General features: G+C 44.5%; 1 long non-coding RNA gene across 1 annotated transcript; it reads left to right on the forward strand.

Annotated features, from left to right (window-relative positions):
• Positions 1-239: 239 nt before the first annotated feature.
• LOC106036624 (uncharacterized) lies at positions 240-11,665 on the forward strand. The gene is made up of 4 exons (XR_001207468.3): positions 240-1,099; positions 2,079-2,156; positions 4,260-4,385; positions 9,452-11,665. It is a non-coding gene; the product is annotated as an uncharacterized lncRNA (long non-coding RNA).
• Positions 11,666-13,477: the final 1,812 nt, after the last annotated feature.

A 13,477-nucleotide genomic window follows, 5' to 3' on the forward strand; every position in this document is an offset into this window, starting at 1 on the left:
GACGGGCCTTGTGCTCGGCTCCCTGCCTCTGGTTTCATTCTGCACCACTGTGGGCCAGAGGGCCTGGGGGGTACCAAAGGCTCATCTGGTAGACACAGTGATTACTCAGGGTTCGTATTTATAATGCATACTGAAAATATGTTTTCTATTTAATTTCAATTAAGTATTTCTGGTGAAGCTCTGTATGTTCCCAGATACAGGAAAAATGGCAATATTTATGTCCAAGTACTTTCCAAAATTCGTTAGTACTCTGGGCTAGATAGTGATCTTACCTTCACCAGAACAGCCTGGCCTCCGTCCCCTGATTTCAGAAGAGTTACCCTGGGTTTGGCTCAGCATAACTGAGAGCAGAGCTTAACTGTATCCTGTAAAACTTCTTAGCCCATCCTGCTAAGATTTATCTTATCTTCACTGTTAAAGAAGTCATTGCCTTTCCTGCAAATTAGACAGGAGAAGCACAGTGTGTAGATAAAGAGTTCCTTTTTTTCCGTTTTTTTTTTTTTTTTTTTTCCTTCCAAAAACACGGCTTAAAAAAAGGAGAAATAAAGCCAGGTGTGAACCCTGCACCACATTAGTGCTGCTCTCACCTTCAAAAAAGGCCAAAACCGGAGGCCAGCCGCCCGTCCCAGAGCATCGCTGGTGCTTCTGCCCTCGCCCAGCCACAGGAGCAGCACCTGCGCTCCAATTTTTGCTTCGCTTTTGTTCCTGGCACCATTTTGAACGGCACACAGGGGGTACGGTGGGGAAGTGCGTCCCCCGGTAGGCACCGCCAGCGATTGCCTGCCCCTTCTGAACCCCAGCTCCCACTGACTTTGTCCACCCATTGGGTCTGGCTTTGGGGTCTAACATATTTGCAGAAGGGGAGCAAGGCCCCAGACACGAAGGGGAGAGGGGGCAGGGAAGCTGCTGGCAGCCCCGCTAACAGGAGCACGGTTTGCAACCCCATTCACACGCATTGTCTGGCATTGTTGTACCAGACACGCTCCATTCACGGCCCCTCTCTTGTCCCCTTTCAGCAAGTGCCCACTGGTCCTGCTCTGTTTGCCGGCAAGAATGAGCCGCCGGGAGGAGGAATGTTTCCCAGACGGAGGGTGAGGAGGTCAGTCTGGACCGCTGGACATGTGCGGCGCGAGGCGCAGCCGTGGCATGTGAAAGCAGGGCGCTCCTTTGAGGGGCTGGCGGCCGCTTGTGGGGGTTTGTGCTGCAGAGCGCAATTCAGATCATGAGATTAGCTGTCAGGTCATCTGCTGTGAAATCCATTATGAAAAACACCCGGAAACTGACGCTTGACTTGAAATCCTTAGTTTGCTAAATTGCAGAAATTATCTTTGGAAGGTTTTGTCAGATACATGTATGTATTATATATTTATACACACACACACATACAAAATAATGTTTGCAGTAATGCCTCATGTAAAATGCTAGCTGAATAAATCTGTCACTGAAACTTCAATTCCAGATTACTACACTCCAAGATCTGCTATTATAAGTGAAAACACATCTTTAGAAAGTTCACAACAATCTGAAGTAGATGAGCTATTGAAATGCAATAGAAAATCTACCCCTTACGGATTAGTCAAACAATGAATGTAGTCCTGCACGTAAACATTGTCTAACTGTATTGGCAGGGTAAATGGTGCCTGATTTACTGCTGCAGGAATAGGCGGCATTTCCTCAGACTATGAATACAAATATAAATTATCTCGAGGAAAAATGCATTTCTAATCTGGAAACGTGGTCAAGCAATTCAAATACTGGTAACAAATCAGTCAATTACCTAATTATTAAACATTTCCAATATTATTATTGGTCTCTGGTAGCAGCAGTGTACAATTTGCCAGAAAAGAAATCCTTACTAGATCCTGAAGTACTTTTAGAAGTAGTTTTAATCCATGGACGTCCTGAAAAGCCACAACCCTGAGCCAGGGAGATCAAAGAGGAATGAAGAGGCTGGTTTTTAGGATTTCAGAGATGTCTTTTCTTGTTTGTTGTTGTTACCTCTCTTTGTGTTTTCAAACTGCATGCTGCCTTGCGTGCATTATGGATTTATGCAGTAATAGCCACGTTTACCTTTGCAGCCATTTGAATGTAGCAGCAAAGCATGAACTCTTGATGGAGGGAAAGAAAAAAGAAAAAAAAGAAAGAAGCAGAGCAAGGTAGGCATTACTCTGTCTGTTGAGGAAGAGCAGTTTCTGTTTGTGCAAATCATTTCCTTGTCTTCCACTCAGACTTCTCAAAGAGCGCTCTCAGTCCAGTACATTTTGATGGAAATAGCTGAGGTATAAAGACACGGAGAAAGGAAGAACTTAAATTTGTGGTAGACAGAAAGTTTGGATCATTTGAGTCAAAGCCACTGAAATCCTTGCCAAATTGCTTTTAAAATTTATTGTGCTCCCAAAGACCCTTGGTACCAAGCGCAGTATGCTTATGTGCCCGTGCCACGATGCTGCATGCAAAAGGAGCTTTTATTCACCCTTCTAAAAATGACTAACTTAGGTGAGGGGAGTGGTTTGGGCAGGTTTAATTAATTCTCTGAAGTTGTACACATGCACATGAGCATGTGCCTGCGCGCGCACACACAGAGCAGATTTTTAGTGTCTCTTAGAGTATCTGCATCGTCCCAAACCAGCTTCAGACCTGACCGAAATAAACTGGCATCAAAAAAAACATCAAACCAACGTGGCCGTGACTGGCAGATGCAGCAGCAAACACTCGTGCAAGGCAGAATCGGTCTCGCCCGACACAAGTGGATCGTGCAAGTCATGGATGAGCGTGTCACCATTGTACTTTTTTATTTGCATAAAACAATTACCCCATGGACAGTAGCTTTGGAGTTGTCTAGACAACATGCTTTTGATGGTATCACTGACCTCAGACACACTGGGCTAGCTCTAAATTAGCAATGAGCAGGGCTGGAGGGATGTATTATGGTAGTTATAAACCATAAGAAGGTATTTAAATAGATAGATAAGACACATGCAAATCTTTTCATTGCCATGACAACCATCTTGATATAGGTTTTCCATATGTAGCAAGAAGGGCAGAGCAAAAGGCACTGGAAAAATAGCAAGAACGTGTAATGATAATGAACCCTGACAGTGTATTAGTCTAGATTTTGGTCACTTATTAACTCTTAATAGAATACAAACTTCTATAGTAATACAGTGTTCAGTGGGTCAGGGAGCAATTACTTATAAACCTTTGCTATAAGGATCTCTGCTATATGGCTATACCTAATGTACCAATTCTTCACAAATTGATCTGACTGATTAAAAAACACTTTGCTATTAGATGTAAATTGCTTAGCTGCTCAAAAGTGCTTTGCAGGGACAGGTTGCACAAAGCATGAAAATATGTCATTTATGGACATCTCTTTATTTCCCTCCTGGTTTTATTGGCTGGGTGAGGAACCTCGTAAATCTGAATTCTGCAGACAATTGTCAAGGGACAGGTGGGACTGCCAATTTCAAAAGGGAAACATGCTCCAAGCCCCCCAATACGCATGTCAGCCCTCCGCACGTTACCTGTGTGAGCAGACCAGAAGTGGGTATTTGTCCTTTTATATCCATCCCTCTCACGGTACAGATCTTCATTTCTTCTAAGTGTAAAACCAGTAGTTTGAAGGCCAGCTCACGGGTCTAATGATGCCTCCGGTGGCCAGCCAGGGTCCCCTCCAGCAGCGTGTTTCTCAGATAGATGTGCAGGATGAAAGCAGCCGCCAAAGCCTGGACCTAGAGGCATCTTGTCCAACCTGTCTGCATCCTCTGTGCTAGTCCCCACTCAGTCTGGAGATGTTGTGGCGCAGGTGGCCCAGGTGGGAAAGACACAGCCTCGCTACCCCGCTTCAAACAGTTCTCTCCGCAGATCAGCTGCGTCGGTAGAGATTGGGGCCTTTGGAAATGAATTGTGGTTAACCTTGCAGGTTTTTCTTTTCCTTGATGGATCATGAGACTGAGCCCTCGTTGCTGCCACTTGCCGTATGTCTAACGGATGGTTTTGTTTCGGTGTCAAAGGGTGTTCAGAGGCGGGTGGCCTGCATCGTGCTTTCGCATTGCCCCATTTCCTTCCACCCTGGCAGGCAGCCGGGTGCCCCCTCCCCAGCCCAGCCCTGGGCTCCCGGGGCTCTGAATCTGTTGGGGCCTCCGTGTCCTCTCCTGCTGCCTCCCTCACTGATTTCTTCCTATCACATTCCACATAAAAGTCTTGTCCTCCTTGTCGGAGCCCTTCCTAAAGTGCTGTCCTTTTATTTATGTTTTCAGACAATAGTTATGGCCAGCGGCATCAGGCTTCTACTGTACAGCTCCCCACAAGACCCATGCTAAGCATCCTCCTTTGGACTCCTTTTGGGCAGTGACACCTCCAAGGCCTTGGAGATGGCGAGGCAGGTAAGGTGTTACAACAACTGCTTTTTTTTTTTTTTTTACTGTTGCTTTGTGTTCCTTCTCTCTGTCCAACATGTGAGGTAGATGGGAAGCAATTTGGGTGGGCACTGTCCTCTCCTGCAATGTGCAGCACCGAGCACAGCAGCTCCAGCTGAAACCCTACGAGTGGTACCATGGTGCAGAGAATAATTAAAAATCTGCACTCGTTTCCCAGATGAGATACACTCCTGTAGTGTGTAAATCAGTCACAGTCCTGAAGGAATAATCCAGGCAGGATAATTGCGCAGGGGAAAGGCCCCAGGCGTAATAGGGGTTTGCATCAGCAATGCCTTTTCATCCATCTGTCTTCTGACCAGAGCTAGAGAGGGCCAGAATTTGACTTATAAGGATGTTTTGATCAACTGATTATTTTAGTGACAGAGCTCCTGAAGTATACATACACACATACGCAAAATATCTTATTTGTGTACAGGAACAGCCAGGAGCCAGAGACTAAGAGGTTTCTTTCTTCAAAGATTAATCTGTTTAAGATCTACCAGTTCCCTTATAATCCTGGAGAATTTGGCCATCAGCTTGACTGGGGGAAGTATCTCACCATGAGCGATCATCTGCTGAACACAGTGGAAGCAGAAACAGGCCAGAGAAGAATCTGACTCAGAGCGGACATACAATGATATAGTTTATTGGTATATTGTCATTAGTTACTGATTAGGCTAAAGATTTGAAGAGCACTGCCCGTGGTCAGCATTTGGTTGTGCTGTTCAGGTGTGCTGGGAGCCTTGCACCACACCTCCAAGGCATATGCTATTTTTTGGAGTCATCTGGGGAAGGTTAAAGGTGCTGAAGATGACTGGTACCAAAAAGTATCCCAAGTATGAACGTGAAAGCAATGCAAGGGCAAATACATTTTTCCTGCAGGCATGTGCTTTTTTTTTAAGTCCCGTGTAACATATGTGCTACTAATAACTACGCTGTTGAGAAGTGTATTCTGAAGTTTAGAAGAGGCATTTTGGTGCTGTGGAGGAGAAAGAGTCTATGGCAGAGTCCACCCATGTATTTTCTTTTTAAGATCATCTAAACTTTACTGAAGACTAAGCGCAGAACTGAAAATGGTTGGTACTGACACTCTGGGGCATCCTCTGTACTGAAGTCTCTATTTCTTATCCTATTCTGACTGACAAATTTTGGGGTGTTATTTTGCCTTTTAGATAATCAGATATCTTTTGACATCTGGGAATTTAATTAACAGCTTTTGCATGTATTTAAAGCAAAGTAAACGTTCCCTGAGCCTCTTGATGGTGAGGAGCAATCTTACTTATGAACACTGGCACCTGTCATGTTAATTTGTACAAAGTTTGTGATTTATCTTAAAAGAACACATTACACAGTGGATTTGGAGGAGTTAAAGGGAATCTGCAGGGTGACTTTAATCTTTATGTCTTTATATACTTGAGGGCATTTTACTGCACCTCTGCACTGCTTTCACTACACAATCATTTTCTGCTTTAGAAATGTAGCCATTTGGATCAATAGTTACAGTACAATATATTGTACTTCTGATGGCAGCCTCGCAGGACAGTTAAGAAGCACTGTAGTAATTTCGCAAAATGCTTGGCTACGCTCTGAAATATAGTTTTAAAAGTAAAGTTGGCAAAACATGCACTGCGCAAAATTTACAAGAGCTCTAATGAAATTGTACTTACCCTACTTACTTTTATTAAAACTAAATTAGGAAAAATGGGATGTAAAGGGATGTTCCTTGCTTGAAACGTGGCTGTTTTAATAGGAAGCATTAAGCACTAAGGACCAGGCTATCTGCCGCTCCGAATTTGTTGCAGCAATAGTTTTAAACTCCTGTGGAATAGTGCTGGCTTATTTGGAGGGATTTCTGAAGGGGGAGATTTCTAACTAATGTGATGAGTGTGCGTTTTCCAGGCTTGATTTAAAAGAAAGGAAAAGAAAAAGGATATTAGGAGACATTCGCTGAGTACACGGAACAAAAAATAAAAGGGGATCTAAAAATATACATCCCTTAAAGTGTTAAAAAATGTATCCTTCACGTTGAGGATTTTACAGTAAATTCTTTATCTATAAACAAACCGGGTTATCACAGCTGTTTATTGTACTGCTAGCCCTGATCCTAACCTTTATGTCTTTATTGCTTACATACCATTCCCTTGTTTATACGTCTGTACCAGCCTGTGCCCTTGAACTTGGCCCCCGTGAGCCCTGACCCGGCGCGCTCGCTCTCTCACGCGGGTCACGTCGGCACTCGGTGAGTGGGAGACGGGGCCGGCGGGGCCGGCGGGCAATTACCAGCCACCCCAGCCACCTCGTGGCCACCCGCCGCCAGGCAGACCACTGCCCACAGTCCTTGGCGCTGCAGCCCCAGCACCCCGGCCAAGCTGCGGGTTACGGCGGGGAAGCAGAAAGAAAAAGCAAAGTTGGGCAGGAGGAAAGGGCAGAGGGGATCCCCTTTGAAGGGCTCTTCCTGCCTCGGTGCCAGCTGCACCGCCTCGCAGAACTGCCCAGGAGCAGCACTGGGGGTCTAGGAGATGGGAGCGGGGCGATGCTGCTGCAGAGCTGTCTGTCCCCTGCCCCTTTCCACTGCCCAGCTCAGGCCTCGGCGGGGTGTGTAAGAAATGAAGGGAGAGCTGTGTGCTGTGTGCTCTTCCGCCTTTGTTTTTTTTTTTTTTTCCTCCTCCGGCTGATAAGCTGACAGCCAGGCATGCCTTGTTCTGATAACTCAGCAAAGTTTGGTTTTTGTGCAGACAAACAGCCTGTGCCCTCCAGCATCCTTGCCAGCAAGGCTTGAAGGGCAGGACGGAGGGGTTAGCGAGGGGATAAGTGGGGTCGGGGATGCAGCTGGGAAGATCTGCCTTCAGATCAGTGACAAACTTCACCAGTAAGCCGAAAAGCGCGTTGCAAAAACCCTGATGTCCCGCATGGCGGATTTCAGGGCATAAAGGATTTTGGCTCAGCTGGATGGGCTGCGTCAGAGTGTTTGCCACCGAGAGCACAGCCGGGGCACGCGGTGGCGTGAGATGGGCTCTCCAAAACACAGGCAGCACCGAACACGCTGGGGCAGGCCGGCGTCGCTGCGTACGGTGAGCCTTTCTCACAGCTCCTCAAAGAGGTCACACCGATCTTGGTTTCAGTTAGTGGAACAGGATCTTCACTAAAAACAAACCTCCTGGTGAAAACATCTCCGGGTCTGAATCAAATCCTTCATTTGCTACTAAAAATAATGTCAATGAATGGAAGAATTCACCAATTCTCCCAGGGAAAAGAAAAGATGATCCCATTAACCTACATTACAGCCATCACCATTAAGAGATACCATTAACCTGCAGTTCCCACACTGTCTTGTCAGAGATACTACAGTCATCCCTATAATTTCGAAGACGCAACTGTCATCACTATAATTGTGTGGCAACTCCTGGCGAAAGCTGACTTTTTAATAGGGAGTACTGCAGCCAAGTACTTGTTGGATTATAAGGCCCAATCCACATATCCTTGCAGGAGTGTTTTGGCTGTTCATGCGAAGCCCAGTCCAAACCAGGCTGCAGCAAATGCAGAGGCGGCTGTGCACATCTGTGGGCTTTGGATCAGGGCTCCAGAATAGGATCGAGTCCCCCACTATACAAAATTATAGGATTTTACTGTCTTACAAGGTCACAAGCAGTCACAGTAGATCAATACAGAGGATGATACGAGTATCAAGAGCTATAATGACATAATATCGTGTTTTAGAAGATGTTGTTTCACTTTCTAAAGTAACAGATACATTTTCAGTGACTGTTCTTCACACATTTATTGATACTCAGCCACTGAAACGAGAGTGCTAATGAATACCCATATTTGGTGGATAAGTTTAACCGAACACTACTAGTTGGAGAATTGGAATGTTATTGTTTAATATAAATTATATATATATTTACATATACATGGGCAATAGTCTACTCTCTGAATATATTCTGTTTACTTTACACATTTAGGCTTCTGTTACTAGCATTCTGGTGAGTTCAGTAATCAAATTTTCGTATATCCAGAAGCGTGATTTTTCCTCAGCTTTTCACTTTATGCAGTCTTTATATTTACCAGTCCAAGATGTTGTTTTGTTTGTTCTTGTGGTTTTGTTTTTTTTTGCATGGTTTGTTTGTTTACTTGTTTTCCTCAGAGGAAGGAACTGCACAGAAGCCAGTGTCGTTTTGCAGTAAAGGAGCCAGAGTAGTCCTCAGTACCTCATAATTTGTCTTACTTCAGGTTCTTAATGTGGCCATAAGCAAAAAATTCAATCTCTCTGCCTCAGTTTCCCATCTGTAAGGTAGTGGTAATACATACATTACTCTCACGAGTAGCTTGAGGATATATTCAGTATTTGCTCACTGCCCTCAGGCTCTGGAGAAGAATGGTTTCAGAGGAGGCTTTCATTGGCAATGAGCTGTTGGGAATGCACAAATCTCACACAGTCTTAATGCCGGTACCCAGGGGAAGAAATCTCCCTTTTCCTTCCACAGCAGCTCAAAAGAATTGAAAAGCTCTTGGTAACATCACCAAAGCAAAAGAATTTAGCGAGCTTCATGTATGAAACTAGACCAGGCAATACAGAGTCCAAGGTTGTAGGGTCTTTTCCTCATTGGGATGCTTTAAAAAAGGCAATAAATAACCTTTTCTGACTAAATATGCTTCCTACAGTGCAGCTCCAGTAGCATAAGGGTTAACCAAGCCCTAAGAATGTGGTTGATATATTATCATAGCCCTGATGGAGCCATCAAAGAGTACCAGGCAAACAGCATGTATTTAAAAATGAGTGGTTCTCATACCCTTCCATAAGAGACTTTTGTCTTTTTTTTTTTTTCCTACCCTGGTCTCGTTTTTAAAGTTACTACCCAGAAATATTCTTAAATCTAAAATTAAGAAATTCTTCATTTTAAAGGCTACAGTAAAACAGAAGTTTTGTTCATATGTAAAGTAAAAAAAAAATAAAAAAATCACCCAACAAATAATAAGATGTATATTTTTGTAACAAGGAGTCAGATTTCTAAAAATCCCATTGTATCTTGTAGTTTCAGATGAAATAATCCAGTCCTGGGATAAGCAGCAGAGGATGCTGACATGTGGTGATGTGCAAACTCCCCTGTCTGAGCTGAGTATATTTCTACCTTTGCTCTAATTATGAATCACTTGATTCATGTCAGACCACTCACATTTAAGTCAAGTTTTCATGCCATTTAGACAGGTGTTCTGTAAACACGGGGAGAAACACAGGGTGGTATCTGGAATGAATGGGATGGCTGCCTGAGTGACTGTCTGAGTCCATGTTCTGTATGAACAAATTAAAAGCGAGAGTCTTTCATGCTAAATTTGTATGGCCCTCTCCATAAATTGCTCAATTTATTTAAATATTTTCCGGTGGTGAGATGTTTTGGGACATAAAAGTTGATAAAATGCATTAAATAAAACACTACAAGTCAAATTTAAGTATAAAATGCATTTTTTTCTGTGTTGGGTTTGATGTTCTTAATTTAATCCCTGGTGGACAGTAGTCTGCATTACAAAACCTTCACACATAATTTGGCACAGTTTGGATGATTTGCAATCTCTCCCTCGCGCTGTCTGCAGAGGACACCCAGAGCAGATCCTGCGTGGAGGCTCGGTGACCTCTCCTCTCTCAGGAGGGTGGTCTCCTCAGGTCACCGTTCAGGTCATTTCTGCAGCAAAGTAAGGAAGCTTTGACTGTTTCTTTGCTTGTGTGGGTAAACAGAGGACTTTAATTTCCAGCGCTACTGGTCCCTAACCTTCAGAAGCTAAGCAGTCACTGAGGGGGATGGGGAAGAGATGCCAAAGGAAAGTGCAGAGCAAAGAATGTAAAGAATTTTTCTTATCTGTGACAAGTTTCTAAGTGTGTTTGATTATGGTAATAAGGATACCTCATTAACAAAGGATTTTAAAGGCATGTACACCATTGATAATCAGCCCTGGCCAAAGTACACCATACATTTTTAACTTTTTTTTTTTTTTCAATGGGATATGTTTGAAATCTTGCAGCACCGTAGTGCGAATGTGGAATTTCACTTGATGCTCGAGGGTGGGGCCATGGCAGCTAAGGAAGGAGCTGTATCTACCGAAGATAAAGTCCCTATTGCCCGGCAAGGGATGATTGTAAAGCATGCGCAATTCCCCATGCTTCAGACTCTCCCTAATTGCAAATCTGCTCATTGTTTTAACTTATCTCTGCCAGTGCTGTGCTGAATTAGTCTTTTGGAGTCCCTGAATGGGATCAAGGGAAGAGAAGAGGAAAGGAAGGATGGGAATGAGAGTGAATGAGAAACAGAAGAAAGCAAGATAGCCAGAGAAAAGGAAAGGGGGGCTGGGAGGTGTTAAGCATAATTGCCCTTTGGCTTCCTGTGAAATTGTAAAAGCTTTTGAACACCCTTGCTGAACCAGCAATGAGAAAGTATCCCCGCTGCCTGGGAGGCGTCTGGCCTGGTGCTGGGTGGGGAAAGGAAAGAAATGGAATTTAGCAGGGATTTAATTCCCCTGGTCAGCATTTTCCCCTGGGCACACCCACACAGCTTTCCAGTGTGGGCCTTGTGAGTGCCCCTGCCCCCAGGCTCTGTGCCTGTCCCCCACGTTAGGTCTGTTGGGGTCCCCCAGCTCCCCGCCTGCGGGATAGGAGACCACCACCTCTGCAGCCACCCCTTTGTTGGCCACTTTTGCACTGTAATGGGCAGCTGTTGTCACCAAAAAGGGGTGCATGGGAATTCACTCCAGCTCCACCTGATACCTGGACGATTCCTAATTTTTGCATCCTTATCTCCTAATGAGTATATAATCTGCAATAGAACGGTACCCCCACCATTCTCCAGACTTCTTATTAAAAAATTTCACCATCAAACTCATTTGGACCACAGAGAAGCTACGTATGGCCCTGTGCGGGTTCCTTCTTGCCCTGAAGCTGATCTGTTCTGAAGGAAAACATCACCATCCATCTTCTGAAGAAAGCTGGACCAGGACTGTTGAGTGCATAGCAATAGTATCAGCCCCAGGCTCCAGGGACATCCCAGGAGCAGAAGGGGCATCTCCTGAACCAAAGCTGTGAGTTGCTACAGTTTCATCAAGGGCTACAGCTAAGGCTGGAAGAAACTAAGGAGACCTCCAGCAAACACTGCGAGGGGGTTACCATAGCCCTATACACAGGCCCAGGGCAATGCTGCTCTTAAGCGAGACTTCAGTGACAGCAAATGTGAGCAAAATGAAAACTGCCTACGCACAGGGCTCTTCAGGCATTTTCTAGGTGTAATAGTTGGGTGCTGGCTGCCCAACCCTAAATGTGGTAGATATAACTCCGTACTTCTTCCTCTAGTGCCTCTGGGTTGAAAAACACATCTTAATATCCACACACCTCTAATAAACTAAAGCTGTAACAAGGCCTTTTCTATTTGTATTGCTCTTTTGTTGTCTCCTATGCGCATTTACCATTGATTTTTGCCAAACTCCCCTATACTGTAACTATGCAGTTATAAACTGGTGTTATTGAGGGGAGCTGGGGTGGAGAGAGAGAATAGCCGTAAAAATTACTGGTTGCAAACAAACACTGCAGCTCTATTTGGGCATTTATCAGTAACACCTGGAGATTATTGCGTACAACCTTCCTAATCAGTAAATCAGCCAGCCACCAGTTGTTTCCTTAGCCACATCAGACAAAAATGTAACAGCTGTTTAATTTAGTTTTTTTTTTTTTTTTATGGTAGGAAATTCATATCCTGAATCATTGATATCTTTATTTTGTAACTTGCTGCCATTGAATTTTTTTTCTTTTATTTTCTCTGATTCAGTGTTGCCTGCTGTGAAAGACGGGATGTCTGCATGCGCGAGGTGGCCTGACATCATCTATCAGGATGGTGCCTGCATGGAAGCCAAATGAAACTCTCTGGAGCTTTCCGAAGTAAGTTGGGGCATCCCTTCAAGTCCTAGGTGGAGTGGGGGGGGCACTTGTTAATGTGAGCAGGAGCCGAAGGAAGCACGACAGGGAGCTGAAGCTTTGCAAGCTCCAGAAACTCTAAGGCGAATGGCTTTGGTTGGCTTGAGACTGTGCAACAGCCAGCTACAACTGAATGCTTTATTGCCGTCTGGAAGTGTTTATTTTCTGAACATAAATTCAAGGGACAGATTCAAGGCATGTCTAGAAATAAAGCATATCATCATGTGAGCTAAGCTGACAAGGACAATTTACTGTACCCTGCATTCGTTCTGGGCCAATCGGAAGAGAAGAGGCTATTAACATCCTGAAATTCCCGCTGTTCGGCTCTCCCTGTCCCTTCACTGAACTCGGGAATGGCATGTATTAACCCCTTGAGGGCCTCCTGTGCACGGCACACATCCAAAGAAGGGACACTTGTTTAGGCCCGGTAGACATATGCAGTATGTCCAGCTCTTATTGACAGCAACAGAGAGCTGCTTTAAAAGCCATGACATGGCCTGCACTGTCTGGAGGCCCAGCACAGGGTTAACATCTTTCCTAGAGGCAGTTTCAGTGCTGTAGATGAGCATTGACTTACTCTGTTTAAATACGAGAGTTCACTGGTCAGCTTGACCTTGAATTCTCTTGCAAAGGCAGGAACAAGTTGACATACTGTTCGTGTTTCCAGTGGCTGCAAAGTTCAGGGAATACAACTCAACTGCAGCTCACATGCCATGAGCATCACTTAGAGAAGAGAAGAAAAAGTTAATTTCCTACTTTTTAAATTGTGCCAGCAAGAAAAGTAACAAAACCAGAAGAGAGTCTGAAAATAAAACACAAAGGGCACAACAGCAGAAATTGCAGAGGAAAGGTGCCATTCATAGTCAGGAACGTGTTATAATAAAATCCACAAGCAAAAGTCCACAGAGGACTGTTTGCATAGCAGCATTACAATATCTACATGTGTAAATAGAGGGAACAGCCTTTAAATCCATTCACACTGCAGCAGTGACTGTTGGATCTTTTACCTGCAGCCACACTGCTTGAAGTATTCCTCCTGACTTCGTGGATGTCCTTGTATAGGACATCACGATCAGCCCTATGTGAACATTGCAGTTGAGGGGAAAAT

This window comes from Anser cygnoides, chromosome 3 (genome assembly GCF_040182565.1).
Source record: "Anser cygnoides isolate HZ-2024a breed goose chromosome 3, Taihu_goose_T2T_genome, whole genome shotgun sequence".
NCBI lineage: Eukaryota > Metazoa > Chordata > Aves > Anseriformes > Anatidae > Anser > Anser cygnoides.